This window comes from Canis lupus, chromosome 27, assembly GCF_048164855.1.
Source record: "Canis lupus baileyi chromosome 27, mCanLup2.hap1, whole genome shotgun sequence".
Taxonomy (NCBI): Eukaryota; Metazoa; Chordata; class Mammalia; order Carnivora; family Canidae; genus Canis; species Canis lupus.
Genome location: NC_132864.1, coordinates 42,729,018 through 42,744,641, shown reverse-complemented (window position 1 = coordinate 42,744,641; position 15,624 = coordinate 42,729,018).

The window sequence follows — 15,624 nt, the reverse complement described above, 5'->3', positions numbered from 1 at the left end:
GAAAAGAAGAAAAGAAAAGAAAAAGAAAAGAAAAAAGAAAAGAAAGAAAAGGAAAAAAGAAAAGAAAAGGAAAAAAGAAAGAAAAGAAAAAAGAAAGAAAAGAAAAGAAAAGAAAAGAAAAGAAAAGAAAGAAAAGAAAAGAAAAGAAAAGAAAAGAAAAGAGAAAGGAAAAAGAAAGAAAAGAAAAGAAAAGGAAAAAAGAAAAGAAAAAAGAAAAGAAAAGGAAAAAAGAAAAAAGGGTAAAAGAAAAGAAAAAGAAAGAAAAGAAAATGAAAAAAGAAAAGAAAAGAAAAAGAAAAGAAAAAAAAAGAAAGGAAAAAGAAAGAAAAGAAAAAAGAAAGGAAAAAGAAAGAAAGAAACCCAGTGGAATGTGAAAGGGAATTATTAAAAAAGTTGTGAGAAACAATGATATATTTCAATAACAATAATCATGCTATTTTTTTAAAAAAATGATTATGCTATTATTGAAAACACTACAAATCTCATTAGGTTTTTAAAGGCCTTACACTACGATTTGGAAATCTGTAGCTTCTCTTTGGTTTTCGTAGAGACTACAAAACACCTCGTTATTTAAAAAACATAATTTACAACCGGAGATCTCTAACAAAATATGATGCATTCAAAATGCTTCATGTAATATTTTTTTTATAACCCAAAGCTTGACTGAACTGAAATAATGCCCGAATTGGCATCTGGCTTCACACCAGCATCCAGAAAACTTGGTGGGCCCTAAGATTGTCAGTTAAACTTAGCTTAGACGGTTGGTTCTGAGCTCTCAGGAAGTGTTGTGTTGTCTCCGCAGGGATCATCTCGCTCGTCTCGCCCGTGGGTCCTTAGCTCCCAGGGAACACCTAAGGCCTTGCCTCGGAATGCACGTCATGGGTAGTGAAGTCCTCTGTGAGAACCAGCACGGCAGGAAGACCCACGTCAGCGGTCCTAATGACTGGCTTAAGTATTCCGACTTAAGGTTATTCACGTTCCTTTTCTGTTGATGTACACTTTTCACAAAATCTCTGAAAACTTTGTTTAGTAGCAGTCATTTTTCAACAAGGTCACAGCTGCTTCCTAATGCTTGGTCAAACGAGCTTCAAAGAGGCAATGCATAGTTTGCCAAATAATTTCATTTTTTTGAACCCGTGTCTTCACCCAATTTGGGACGCTAGAGATGATGAAGTTCAGCTCAGTCCCTGCCCAGAAATAAGGCGTGAGCAACGTTTACAATAAATGGTGAACTTAGAATGATGGGTATGGCTGTGTTTTAGTGAGGACGACCCTTTCCTAAAGACACAGCCCAATGTGATCGTGTTTTTTAGCAAAGTAACACACGATGAGTGTTAATACAGCAATTTAATTGAGGTGTCCCCGCTGGCCAACACCAATCCCACGGACAACAGGTTGGCCCGCAGCTGGATGGAGACACTGTTTCTGGTGCCAGCTCTCGTGGGGTTTTAATGCCTCCCTGGCAGGCCAAAACACCACAGGGATGATAATAGTAATAACTGCTAATTCTCAGAGAGAGCTTACTCTGCGTCAGAACTTTCCAAGCACCTTGCCTGCAATCAACCATTGGATCGTCCCCACTGGGCCGTAAGTAGGTACTGCTACCTCAGTTTCCGATTAAGGGGAACAAAGCAAGGATACAGTGGTGCACCCAACGTCCAACACGCTCCTGGAGGGCAGGGATGAGACCTGGTTTGCAATGGGAGCCAATTTCCACGGTGTAGACAGTCTCGTCATGGTCATCATCAGTTTCAAGCTACCCACAGGACATCACTGAATGCGGAGCTGGGGAGAGATTCGTGGTGTTTGCACCAATCCGATTAACGGGCATGCGCGTCTCCTTGTGTCTGAGGAGCATGCATCCTAGTATGATTTGCTAAAATAATTAGCAAGTGAAGTTTTGAGTATTTACAGATTTTGTTTTTCATATAATTTATAAGCTGTACATTTATAGATTTTGCCTTTCAGTAATGACGCCGTTTTTCATTAGCTTACAAAATCACTGAAATTTTAACCATCAGTTCTCATGGTTTAATAATGGGCTGGCTCTGAACTGGGCAGAGAGGGTAAGGAGCTTGTTCAAAGACATGATGTAGATAATACGAAGTGTGTGCCCGTGCCATGCTCACGACAGCCCAATGACGTAGACGTTATGACTTTGACTTGCTCCATGTTATGAATGAGGAAGCAGGTATGAAAAGGCCACACGGCAAGACAATGACAGCAATGCTATTCAAACCCACATAGTTCCAGAGTCTGTGCTCCAAGTCACCACACCAGATTAACACCTAGGAGGTCTTAGCTCATCGAAAAAAAATATAAAAATCACAAGGACAAAAATGTCTCCACCTTTATGTTCTCAAATCAAGCATCTGATTTATCAGTGAGGGAAAAAAAAATCGGAAAATAAGTCAAAATAACTGATACGTTCACCCCAATATTCTTCTCAAAACGATTTCACAAATGCTCAATGCATTGCACCACTCGATCTTAAAAACATTCCGAGTCTGTCCTTGTTTCATAAATGACAAGACGGAGAATGTGGAGAGTCAGTGAGTCACCCAGGCTGCAGCTAGAAAACGGTGAGGACAAGTTCCAGCCCTGGGTTTACTTTATAAATGTCAACTCTGTAGAAGGAGCGTCTCAACTACAGCTCGATACGAGTGCCTCGGGCCTGAAGAAACAGCATAAAAAGGCAACAGAGACCCAGGTCATCCTTTGATGTAACAGGCCAATGGCGAGAAATGTTCTGTTCCTGGCAATGAAACGGGAAGCAGGCAGCAAAGGGGAGTCCACTGGCTTCTTGGCCCCAGGGCCCCCTTCTCTGCCCACTGTGGGGGAGCCCCCAGGCTCGGGCTCCATCTCAGTGCCCCCTATGCAGAGCTACGGACCCCCACCCGGGTCCCCAGGGTAAGACACTGCCCTCTACTCATGGAATCGGTGGAAAAACAAGGTCAGTATTCTGAAATTCAGTGCAGCTCTTTTTATGATTCTGCCTAAAACTTCATGGTTTCTTTTGCCCGCCATCTACGCTGTGCTTTAACATGACTAAAGGGGGGAGGCGGACTCCCCACTGAGCAGGGAGCCCGATGTGGGACTTGATCGCAGGACCCTCAGGTCACCACCTGAGCTGAAGGCAGACATTTCACCGACTGAGCCACCCAAGTGCCCCGATTCATGATATTTTAAAAAATCAACTGCATCACTAAAGTCCGATGAAAACATGAGAAACCAATGCAAATTAACATATTGATGGCCTTTGATATTTCCAAATTTGGTGATGACTCCTTCATTTAAAAAATGAAATAAGTGAAGTGAATCAAACATTCCCCAAGCTTCTGAAGTACATTCATGGACGATGACAAACATGTAATCACCATACAATTCTCCCTCCTTCCCTGTGTCACCACATAGGCACAGAAGGCTCATTTTATAAATACAAATGTGTTAAAATAAATGAAAAAAAAAAAAAGGACAGACAGGAACAAATTGCCTCTTATGTGAAAGACCTTCCTTTGTATTGTATTCTCTGCTATCTTTAGAAGTTCTCAACTTTCAAGTGTGATCAGTAAACCAACAAATACTATGGTGGGTGCCATGAGGATGATGGAGATAGGGCTTACAAAAGATGAATAAGAACATACATTTGAAAACGTCAAATGCCAAAATGGTACAGATTTGTGACAACAGGTGAATTTATGGGGGAAACTATTACCTATGGGATCCTCACATTTCTGCCCTTCCTTTGTCTTATGTTTTCAAGGATAGGTGAACAACACTAGGAGCCACTGTGTCTCCATTGGGAGCAAAAGAGCAAGCTTGATTCCAAAGTACTATAATGGGGACGCCTGGGTGGCTCCGCTGTTGAGCGTCTGCCTTTGGCTCAGGGCATAGTCCTGGAGTCCCAGGATGAAGTCCCACATAGGGCTTCCTGCATGGAGCCTGCTTCTCCTTCTCCCTCTGCCTAGGTCTCTGCTCCTCTCTTTCTGTGTGTCTCATGAATAAATAAATAAAATCTTAAACACACACACACACACACACACACACACACTACAACAAAGTACTATAATGACCTCATCAGGGAACCCATAGCCATGATCTTTCCTACGAGGACCAGATCCAAGCCTGTAGGTAAGATGCATCATTCCTTGAGTGACCTACTTCATCCATCTATATTATTAGACAATATATTAGGCTATATTGTCTAATAATCAAAACATAGCCATCTGTTGGTGGCTAATTTTGTACACCTGAGTCTCTGAGGCCAGAGGACCAGGTATTAGGTAGGATAACCTACAGAATGGTTTCTGCGAGCAAAAATAGGAAATGTTACTCTAACCAATGTGCTCCCTATCTCCAATAAGTGGCAGCAGTTCTCCGAGACACTTCTACTTTTATACTTCTGCTTAGTCAGCTGCAACAAGAAAATATGAGCTAGATTTCACTTGACTTTAAGGAGAGTAAACCTGCCATTGTAGTAACTGACAAGTATAGACGTAGAAATTCAGTAGTTCCCTATTTATCGTCGATTGTTTACTATGGTATGGATACGCTCCATCATTTATGATCTTCTGAGAATATCCCTGCATCACGGTACAAAACAATACAAATGCCCCATTTTGCTTTGCTCTGGTAAACTAAACTGGATTTCCTATTTCCCTCTAGACGTGGAAAAATAAAGAGTTAATAGCTCAAGTTTCCCCTTCCTTAGTCATCATTCTCACAGGAATCGGAAGGGAATGGTTAATTGGTCAGGTTTTCCCCATAGAAGCTAATGTGCAATCTCTCTGTCCTCACAGTTCATGAAACAGACTCCTTAACAGGAAGAAGACAAGTCCCTTCTCCTCAAGTCTTCCCCAAGTTCACTCCACTGGAAGGCAGTTTAACCTGAAAAAGGACCCGCACGGTTAGATAATCTGTAAGGACTGGGTGAAATAGGAGGAACCAGGTGTCTTACCTGCAGGACTTTCAGAGCCTTTCCCTAATGAGCTCAGGCACTGGGGAGTCAGAGAGGGAAACAGTGCACGTAGCATTTCCCACACTTGCGTGAACTGGAAACCCAACATCTATACAAAACACATGTCAAAAATCACTTTTTCTGCCCAAGTTACTCTTTACATAGGAATGACTTGAGGGTCGAGAAGAGCCCCATGTGGCGTTCCACACGTTTGTCACAGAATTCCAGGACTTGAGTCCACATCTGGGTCTGGAAGCATAAATACTTTCCCATTAACTCCCATTCTTCTGCCCATTTTCCAGCTTGAGAACATTCCTTAATCTAATCTCTCAGATCTTAAGATAGAAACCAACATTTCCGTATTTTCATCATGCCAGTTTTTTCAAACTTCTAATGAACAAAAACAATTAAAGGCTAACACTTTTGTCTTCAATGATGGAGAAGGCTCCTTTTTCATCTTAGCTTCGTTCTCTCTGTCTCGTGTATCTCTCTCCTCCCACCACACTCCCTACGCTGCCACAGGGAGCACGACATTTTCTGTGGCTTATATATTCCTTCACATGACCTAATGCCCAATGCTAATCCTGGTTTATAATTTAAGCCACGGTTTCTATCTATGTGCGTGGGAGATCAGCTTGGCCATTTGGTTTATAACGATACCACGTGGTCACCGCATTCCAGATTTGTGCCATTTTTACTTAATATCCTTATTAAATTCCCACAAGCATAAAACCTTATTTAATCCTCATAACCACCAATACTGCTTGCTGCTTGATCAACCAGGAAAGTTTTAGACTTAGAACGTTTCAGTTATTTACACGAGGTTGCACTTCTAATTAGTCGTTGAGTTCAATCAAATGGGATGAGGACGTCCCATACACACTCTCAACTACTCACTATGTGGCTTTTAACTCTCATAGCAACTAAATACCAAGCTGTTGGTCAGACAGAGGTGACACTGATAGAGTCACAAAAACAAAACAAAACAAAACAAAACAAAACAAAAACGGAAATAATTACCAGGTGGAAGTTTCGCCAACAGTTTACTCTCTTTTACTCTATCCTCTCTCTTACACTGCTTTCTGAAAAGCATCATTTTGATCCCATCTCTCATAAGTTCCACACAAAGGTAATGATTCTCTACAATACTGATAAACTTCTTTGTGCACTGTCAAGGAGCAAATGAAGCTAAACACCCAACTATATAATTAGCAAATATGACAATTTTCACTTTAATTTAATAGTCTGCCAGTTGGAAAGAAAAAAAGTGTTTGAACACTAATACCATACCTTATTCTTCCAAAGCAAGATTACTACTAGATGATAAGAATAAAGCAGAATTTAATGTCAAAACTGGGCTTTTGAGAAATGATGACTATTATTTCTATCAACTCACAACTGGACGCAGCCATAATTTAGCATAACTAAAACATTCCATGTTGCTTATTTTCAAAATTGAAAAATTACAAGAGAAAGAAGTTCCTTCTAAGAAAAAAAATGGTTAGCTTTCTTTAACAGTGATATGAGCTGAAAATTAGAAAACCAAAATAATACCTATAATTGTAAAGGATTAGTCTCTTCTCACTCTTTTCAAAAGATAATATCCTTTGATTTGATACATATGAATTTATTTAATAAAATATTTTTAATTGCAAGAAAAATTATTGAAATGATTCATGGTAGTTTATATATTTTACTCTGGTAAAATAACAACATGAAATATTTTTAATTTAAATGTTTCATTGTAAAGGAAGGAGGAGAGGATAAAGAGAAGAAGAAAGAACACGAACTAAAAGTAAAAGGACCCAGCAATTTTCTCATGGAACACTGAAGAGTTTCTTTCAAAAGAAAAAATAATTACCAGAACATGATTTTGTTCCATTTTTGTTGTTATCTCAACTCAAGATACAAACTATAACTAATGACCCATTATGCGATGGAAACATAGAAAATAGAGGGATGGAAATAGGCTAGGTTCTTAAAAAGAGTTCGGGGTTTTAGTTATAGTAATATAGTTGGACAGGAAGACAGAACCAAATGTTGATCACGATGCAAATGCAAAATGAGAATGAGAAGTGTCACTAATCCCAGTGTACAAACAACAGTGGGTTCTAGGCCCAAGTGTGTAACAATAAATCGTTGACCCTGGGAAGCCATTGTACAAAATCGAGTCTCAGTTCCACAGCAATGAAGGAACGCGGTGGTGGGAAACAATATAATTCCTACATTTCTGACAAGCTCTGAGAAGACGAAGCATGGGAAATAGCTATAAAGTTCCCACTGTGATCTCAGGCTTACCAGACCTTCAGCCGTAGTGTTATTATTTCGCTACGCCATGAGCTCCTCTGTCCCTTGTTCCCACTAGGAAACTTTGCTGATTCAAAAGACTAAAATCTAAACAACTGTCTAATAAATGACTCACTTATGCGCCCGATGCTGCCAAGAGTCACGGAAGATGAGAAACAGAGTGAGTAGCAATTTCTGCTCTCAAGGCTCTAACATCACCCTCAGAAAAAGAAGCAAATCCAAATAAACATGGATTTTTGATCAATGAAGGACACTGTAAATCACCAAGTTTCAAAATCACTGCTAGACACAAATGCTGTAAGAGTCAGGAAAGGACATTGGGGTGTCTGGGTGGCTCAGTCGGTTAAGCACCTGACTCTTAATCTTGGCTCAGGTCTTGATCTCGGGGTCGTGAGTTCAAGTACGTAGGCACGGAGCTTACATAAAAAGAAAAAAAAAGTTGGGAAAGGACAAACCCTGATGTGAGGAGATCATTTTTCAAGGTATTAACTGGTGTGGGTTCCTCCCGCCTTGTTGTCTGAGCCCTCACAGCAGGTAGCCAGCCTTTCAAGTCTCTCTGACTTCATGCTTGATGCCATTCTAACTTGCTGCTCTAGCTTCTCCTTATAAGATCTGCTGAGGGGTCAGCATGCTAGAAAATCATACTATCACCCTGCTGACTTGGACCACTGACTTGTATAAATACGCCTTTGTTTGGGAATTTATCAAGTATGTGAGAGTGGCCGCGCTCCCTCGGCCAAGTGAGCCAAAAGGATGAGTCTCCCGGGAGATACGGAGAAAAATGGGAAGGCAGCAGCATGTGAATTTATAATCCATCTTCATTTTGTTTTGTCCAAGCCCCGTAGTTGCCTGACTTGAAAAGTATATCAGTAAAAGATGATGAATAGCAGGCAGAGGCTTGTCAAATCGTCATGTTTCTCTCCAAACTAATTGAAAACTCTGAGATTCCCTCAACGAGAATACTAGTTTGCTTTGCTCTGACTCTGCCATCATTGCTCCTGAAGCCACTGTGTTCTAGGACCTGCCAAAAAGTGGGAGAGGCTTGGGAATCTGTGTTCTCAAAGAGGCATATATTCTCCAATTTCTGAACAACGTATGTTCCTACAGCTGGACGCAGTACCATCTGCGTTGCCTTCTACCTACTGCAAACTTGCATTAATGGGAAGAAAGCACAGAGCCTGGAAGTTAGAGAAAAGGATGGTTACCAAGTGGTACGGTTTACCCGAAATCCTCTAGACCAAGAGGCGCGAAACGTGAGGGACCCTGATGTGGCCGTTGGAAACCAAAACTCTGTCTACAAAAGAATACGCAACTGAGTGTCACCATCTTCTAGATGAAAAGGCCCTCATGATACGCACCCTAGTCGTCTGTTTTCATTCTGTTCTCTCTATAATGTGATGGTAATGAAAGGTCTAACTAGGGAATGTGAACATTGCAGATCACGGAAAAGAACACTCTTTGTTGTCAATTAATGTATGGTCTTCATGCTCATTCATCAGGATATCGTGAGTTTAGGTAACGTGACTTGGCATCTCTTATTCTAGCCAACACAGAGGGCCCTACCAAAGACCAAATGCCGGACTGCAGGTAAATTACACCAAAATATTGGCACGCAATACCAATATGCATTGGTGAGGCCACTTAGTATAGCCTTTCAGCTATCCCCTCTTAATAAACTACACTCATTAACATCAACTTATGAAATGCTCTATTTAAGTTATTTATATATATATATATATATATATATATATATATATATAACACAAATTATAAATACAGTTTGATAAAATTTCACAAATTGAGCACACCTGTGTAACCAGAAGCCAGAAAGAGAAAACTATGATCATTTCATGGTCCCCTCAACACCAAACCTCATTTCAGGATAAAGTCCCAAAATGTAACCAGAATTTTGACTTAACTACCATTGTTTAATTTCATCTGCTTTTTAACGTCATGAAAACAGAGTCATAAACTATACGTTCCCTTTGTGTCGAGATTATTATTGATCATGTCACTCAAAATTATATTACTCTAATCATATTGCCACATGTAGGTTTGTCTGTTAAAATTATTCAAACCATATATATGTATATATAATAATATAAAATTATAATATATAATGTGTGTATATATGTGTATATATATATATAATATAGCATTGCATGAATATACTACGGTTTATTTTCTTGATAGCCATCTATGATTTGTATTGTTTTCAGTTTTAAAAGACCATGAACAATGCTTCCAATGTAATGGTTTTCCTCAAACATATACAGACATTTCCATTAGAGGAATTCCTGAGTCATTGGACGTGCCACCAGCAAACACTTTTCCGAAGTAACTGTACAAATCTACACTCCCCCACCAGGAGTATATAATAGCTCCATTCACTCCACATCCTTCCTGATTTAATCATTCTCCTTTAACTTTCAATATTTTTTGTGTGTTTTTCTAGCACGCTGATTTCTTTAAATGTTTTCAATTAAAAGACGCTTTATACACGGAGTACTTTATGGCATTAGTTTTTAAATTGGTCTTCAGTAGATGGACTTTCTTGACATAATGCAATGTGTAAAACAAAGGGTAAATGTATCTACTGAAATCATCACTGGCAAGTGAAAAGTTATAAACTTTCTAGCAATTTCAGTCAAAATGGAAAATGGAAAATGCAGAAATCTGATTTCCTTTAAAATGCAGGAAAGAAACTACTGGATTATGAAAGAATCATCTTTTCAGACATGCTTTTAATACCTTTGGATAAGAAATTACACAGTTTCTATTAAAAATTTATTTACAGCTAATAGTGACTAAAAGAGCACCTTCATTTTTAGAACACAGCTGTTGAAATGAGAATCTCTTGAATCTGAAAATAAATGCTGGAGGCAAGTATGCACAATATAGGAAGGGCAAAGCACTACTCTTTATTCTATCTTATTAAGATCAAAGATTGCATTTCAAATCAAATTTAGCTTTTATAGCTTTATTCCTATAAGTCTTAAGACAAAGCAAGACCTACAGTTTCTGGAATTAATTGAACATAACAGTGACCTTTTATTATCGGCAACTATTTGCACATTGAGGGTTTTTTTTTTTTTTTTTTTTTGGCAAAACCCAGAATTACTACTAAATTGCTATTCCTTTAAGCATATATAGACCAAGACCACTAGGCTCCAGATCAAGATAGGAATCAAAAAATAATACTGCTGCTTCACAAGAAATAGAACATCCAGTAAACATGAAGAAGAAAGTAAACTAGTGTCGATTTAATAGCTTTTTCGCTTTTCCTCTGTTTTCTTGTAGACTAGACAAAAGCATTTGATCTATTCTTCACTACCACTGATTCTGTATGAGTGTATGCATTACAGCAAGATCGTAGAGGACCAATAATGCCTTGCCATGTTAACTTTAAAAGAGCATTTTAGGGAACATTTTGCCCACAGCAGAAACAACCGTTAGTGTCACAGGGCTCTTAAATTGCCTTGGTGGATGTTAAGCAGGAAAACAAAAGCATCTTTAATGTCATCAAGCCCGTGCTGGCTGTTGTGTCGTGTACAGAGCCCATGGAGAGGCTGGGGTGGGAGCAAAGGGACCCTCATGGAGGCTTCTGCAATGAACCCAGGAGGATGGCAGGGTTTGAGCAGCGTGGCCGTGGAGGCAGCGAGTGTGGTCTGACTCAGAGCTCAGTGCAATTACAAAGCGAAAAGAAGCCTCTGGCACACTGGATAGGAGGTGTGAGGGTACAAGAGGACTCACTCAAGGAGGCGCCACACCAATGAAGGGCCCAGGGAGAGAAGGAAGGAGCCAAGCTGAAGTGTAGTAATGGGATTTTACTGAGGCCATATGAAGCCTGAGGTGCCCTTTAAACATCCACGTGAGGAGTTCTGGAAGGCTCTATATACACAACCTGGGCTGGAGATGCGTGTTGAGAAGTCATTGGCGGATAGCTAATGTTTAGATCATGAGACTGGGATGAAGTTCCCGGGAGACTCGATTGGACGGAGAAGAGGAGAGACCCAAGGACTGAGCCCTGGGGCTTCACACCCTCAGAAGGGTGATGACATGAGGAGCCCCTAAGGGAAACAGCTCAGAGAAGGAGCCACCAGAGGGTACAGAGATGAAATACAGTGAACCACAAGGGCGCTGACCAAAGTTTTCAACATATCAGCGTCAGATCTTGCCAATCCATCAAGAAGAAGCTGGGGGCTGGCTTGTGCATTTAGCAAGCAGTCTCGCTGGGGTTTACATTGCATGGGTTTGAGGAACAGCGAGAGAACAAGAAGACTTGGGCACAGTGAGTAAAGCCAACTCATCTGAGAAATGCTCCTGCAAAAAGAAGCAGAGAAACTGGCAGCGATTGGAAGCAGTGGAATCACGAGCATGTTTAGAAAATGGGGGGAAAATAAATAACAGCACGTTCATGCAGAAGGGAGAGGGGGTAGCTGGGCCAGGCTCTTGGGTGGTCCACAAGGATGCAATGAGAGTATGTGCAAGGGAAGGGATGGGCCTTAAATGAGACTGTGGACCCTTCCCCCACATAATAACTCTAGGCAAGGACACAGAGAAGATATGGAAGACAGAAAGTCATCTAACGGAGGGGAAGAGTGAAGCAGCACCCAGGGAAACTCGGTAGGATTGCTGGTCCGCACAAGAACCCCTCTGAGCTCAGTGGTACAGACCAAGTTGGGTGAAATGAGACTTTCTGTGTTTCTTCTAATCCTGCCCATGGGCACAGTTGCAAACGCAAGGCAGGCAAATACCTACATCTAGATAACCATGGTTGGTGTTTCACTTTGGGGGCTCAGACTCCTTATTTTTGTATTTCAATCATGTATTTATCCCCTCTGTACACATTTTCGCAGCACCTACAAAATAAAAGATGTATTTTTTCCAGACGAAGCATGCCCTACATTTACTAAATCGCTCCTGTTGTTTACACACAAGGGCTCTTTATAGGGGTACCTTGTCATACTTGGTGGCCATACTTGTGTCCTGGAGTATGTTGAGACTTCACCTTCTATTCTTAATATTTTAAATATTTTTATTATATTATCATATTTTAGTTTCTCAGCTTGGTCTTCTTGGTTTCTAACCTCCCTCCCCCCTAAAAGTACATAAACTGAAAGAAATGCATATCCCTTCCCTTCTTGATTGCTTCAACATAATCTAAAACACATTATGGGCACCTTGCAGAGCTAATAACATTTTGTTTCCAGAAGAATAAAATTCTTAACCCCAGTGAAACATATTTATTTTCAAGTATTCACAAGGGTTACCAGCCTGCTTTGCTACCCCTTCCTCGCCGCATGCCAATGGGTTAACAGGCAGCAGGTGTTGGCCACCTTGTCATTAGGAATGTCATGGGGAAAATTTACTCAAATGTACTAAAGACCCCAGACGTTATCAGGTGTTATCACTTCCATTCCTATGGGCAGTTCTGATTCGAAACTCTTTCTCTCCTGCCCAGGATGTATTAAAAATCAAAGTGCTCTATATCCTTGATTCTTAAGATCATTTTGCAATTTTATTTTGAATTTGAAGTTCAAAAAATATGGAGACTAAGTTTCTTTGTAACCCTAGGCTTTGCTTAGAAATGTGAAATCTACTTTAATGGTTGAACTTACGAGGTTTATAAATTATATTCCATATGCGAATGAATAAGATTCCATGATAAAAAGAAAAGGCTTCAATCCAAATAGAAGCCAAGAAAGTACATTTACAAAAAAGAAATACTGTATTCAGTATTTCCTTCATAGTATATTCCTTCATAATTCTTTTGCCTTTGTCTTCTGACGTTAAAAATTACAGAAACAGAAGAATTTGTCCCAAAACTCCCTTAGGCTGGAAACCATGACCCGGGGAAGTTATTTATCTTGGTGGATTTTCGAATTGCAATGAAAATCTGTTCTCTAATTTGATAGAATCACATAATCTGGACTGCAGTAGGGCCACTCCATCTTTCACATTAAATAACTGTTAGACTCACTGCCTTCCTGCCAACGTATTTAGCTTTGCTACCGTCCCGGCTAAAACTGTTGTGCTAAGAACCAGTCACCATCATCCAGAAAGAAGCTGTCAAGTGGATGGACACTCGTGAAATGTGTGCTTTGCTTGGGTCTGACCGCCCTGGTTTTCTCTGATAAGCCACCCCACGGCGCGGACTCACACTGAACAGTGGTCATTGTAGCTGGGCTGCTCCACTCCTTGGGTGGAATACTTGGGTATTTGATTATCTAAAATTGATGGAAGCCTTTATGTTTATCCTTCTTTCATTTCCTTGGATTAAGGACAGCAATTTTTCCAGCCTGTACATATATTTTTCAATTTTGTTATTCATCAAAAATGTATCTTAGTTTGGTTGCATTCACACATAAACTAAAAATTCTCTCTCTTGATCTCTTTATGTGACATCTCCCTATCTTCTTCTGTGTTAGAAAAGGCTAACAGTGGGATGAAGTGCTTCCTGTGACCTCATGGGGCTTCCTATGTAATGGATTCTGGTTCCTTACCCAAGTAGTTAACTTAAAAATTTCCAAATGATGTAGGTTCATAAAATAGCTCATGCACCAGCTTTTCTGGGAAATAATCTCTGTCCTCTGAGGCTAAATGAGTGCCCTCTGTGGGGGCGCCTGGATGGTTTAGTCAGTTGAGCTTCCAAAGCTTGATTTCAGCTCAGGTCATGGTCTCAGGGTTGTGGGATCGAGCCCCACATCAGACTCTGGGCTCAGTGTAGAGTCTTCTTAGGATTCTCTCTCTCCCTCTTTCCCTGCCCCTCCTGTTCATGCTCTCTCTCAAATAATAAATCTTAAGGGGAAAAAAAAATGCCCGTCATTGCTATTCCAGCTATCTGGCCTGCTCATAATTCAGCTCATAATCTGACATCAACCTTCACCGCTGGTCCTGTGACAGTTTCTCTCCAGACTGGTAAGTTCCTTGTGCACAAGAACCACGTCTTTCCATCTCAGCACCTCAGGCACCAGGCACTACGTACGGCCGTGCTAACTCACGGCCTAGTTGGTTCTTGCCGAGCTGTTGAACTGAACAGAAATGGGGCGAGCACAGAGAACTGTCAGCCTCTGTTCATTTACTTCACAGAACATTCTGGGCTCCTCCAGCTTTCTCCTGAACCAACACTGTTGGATGAGTACATCTGGCAACAGATTTATCAAAGTTCACTGCATTTAGTGTATATTTTTCTCTTTGTTGTAGCCATAAGCTTCTAAGGAGAAATATGGACGCTTCTCAAGATCTTCAGTTCTTTGCAAATCTCTTTGTCAGGCTAGTCTGGAGTATATGACTTCCCCAGCTCCCTGTCCTTCTTTCTCACCCTGCTCACCACTACACACTCCTGGGTCTCTTTCAGGGAGGAGACTTGACCCTTGTTAGACAAGATGGAGGGTGCCTGCCAGGCTTTTAGGTAAGAAACCTGATGTCCCCATCATGACCTCTGGTTCTGCAGATCCCTGTCACATTCATCAGTACCTGAGTTTCAGTTTTATGAGGGAATCTTCACGATGATCCTCCTCGTTTCTATGTCCCTGGTGCCGAAAGTAAGATGGTGCCTCCCACAGCATATGCATCACCTTAAAGTAATTTTTTCCAAATGGATTATCACTCCATACTATTTCCTAAGGCATCATAGAGGCATTTCCTGAATAGCTAGTGACTCTAATTTAGAAGAAAAATTCCTCAAGGTTAAATTGGATATGAAAACCCTACTTCATAAAACATTATATGCAGTTAATATTACAAATATTGCCTTATTTGTAGGTGAATGTATGGAGAACATAATCTCTATAATGTGACTTCTCCCCATTTTTTTTCAGTGTTTTATTTCAGTATTTTCCACATGAACTACTAAGGAAATAATGTGTGCCCTTCTCTGATCATCTGACATTTTATCTAACTGATTTTCCCTAGGCTGTTAAATGAATAATGCATATAATTATGTCTTTCCACTATCATTATTGTTTAACTCTTTTTTAAAGATTTATTTTATTTATTTATTTTAGAGAGGGAGAGAACGAACAGGAGAAGGGGGAGAGAGAGAGGATTCTAAGCAGGCTCCCCATGGAGCATGGAGCACCATTTCATGACCCTGAGATCATGACCTGAACCGAAATCAAGACTCAGCCACTCAACCGACTGAGCCACCCAGGCGCCTGTTTAACTTTTGTGGTAGTAAATTTGTCGTTGACCACATCAAATCTATCAACACAATTAAACGCTCTTTGAGGGCAGAGTCCGTGTTTGTTCATCTATTTGTTCGTTTTGAATCTTCATATATTACACATAGAACTTAGCCGACTCCTCAATGATTAGTTGACTAAATATCTCATTAAAGTTGAAACATCTATTCAACT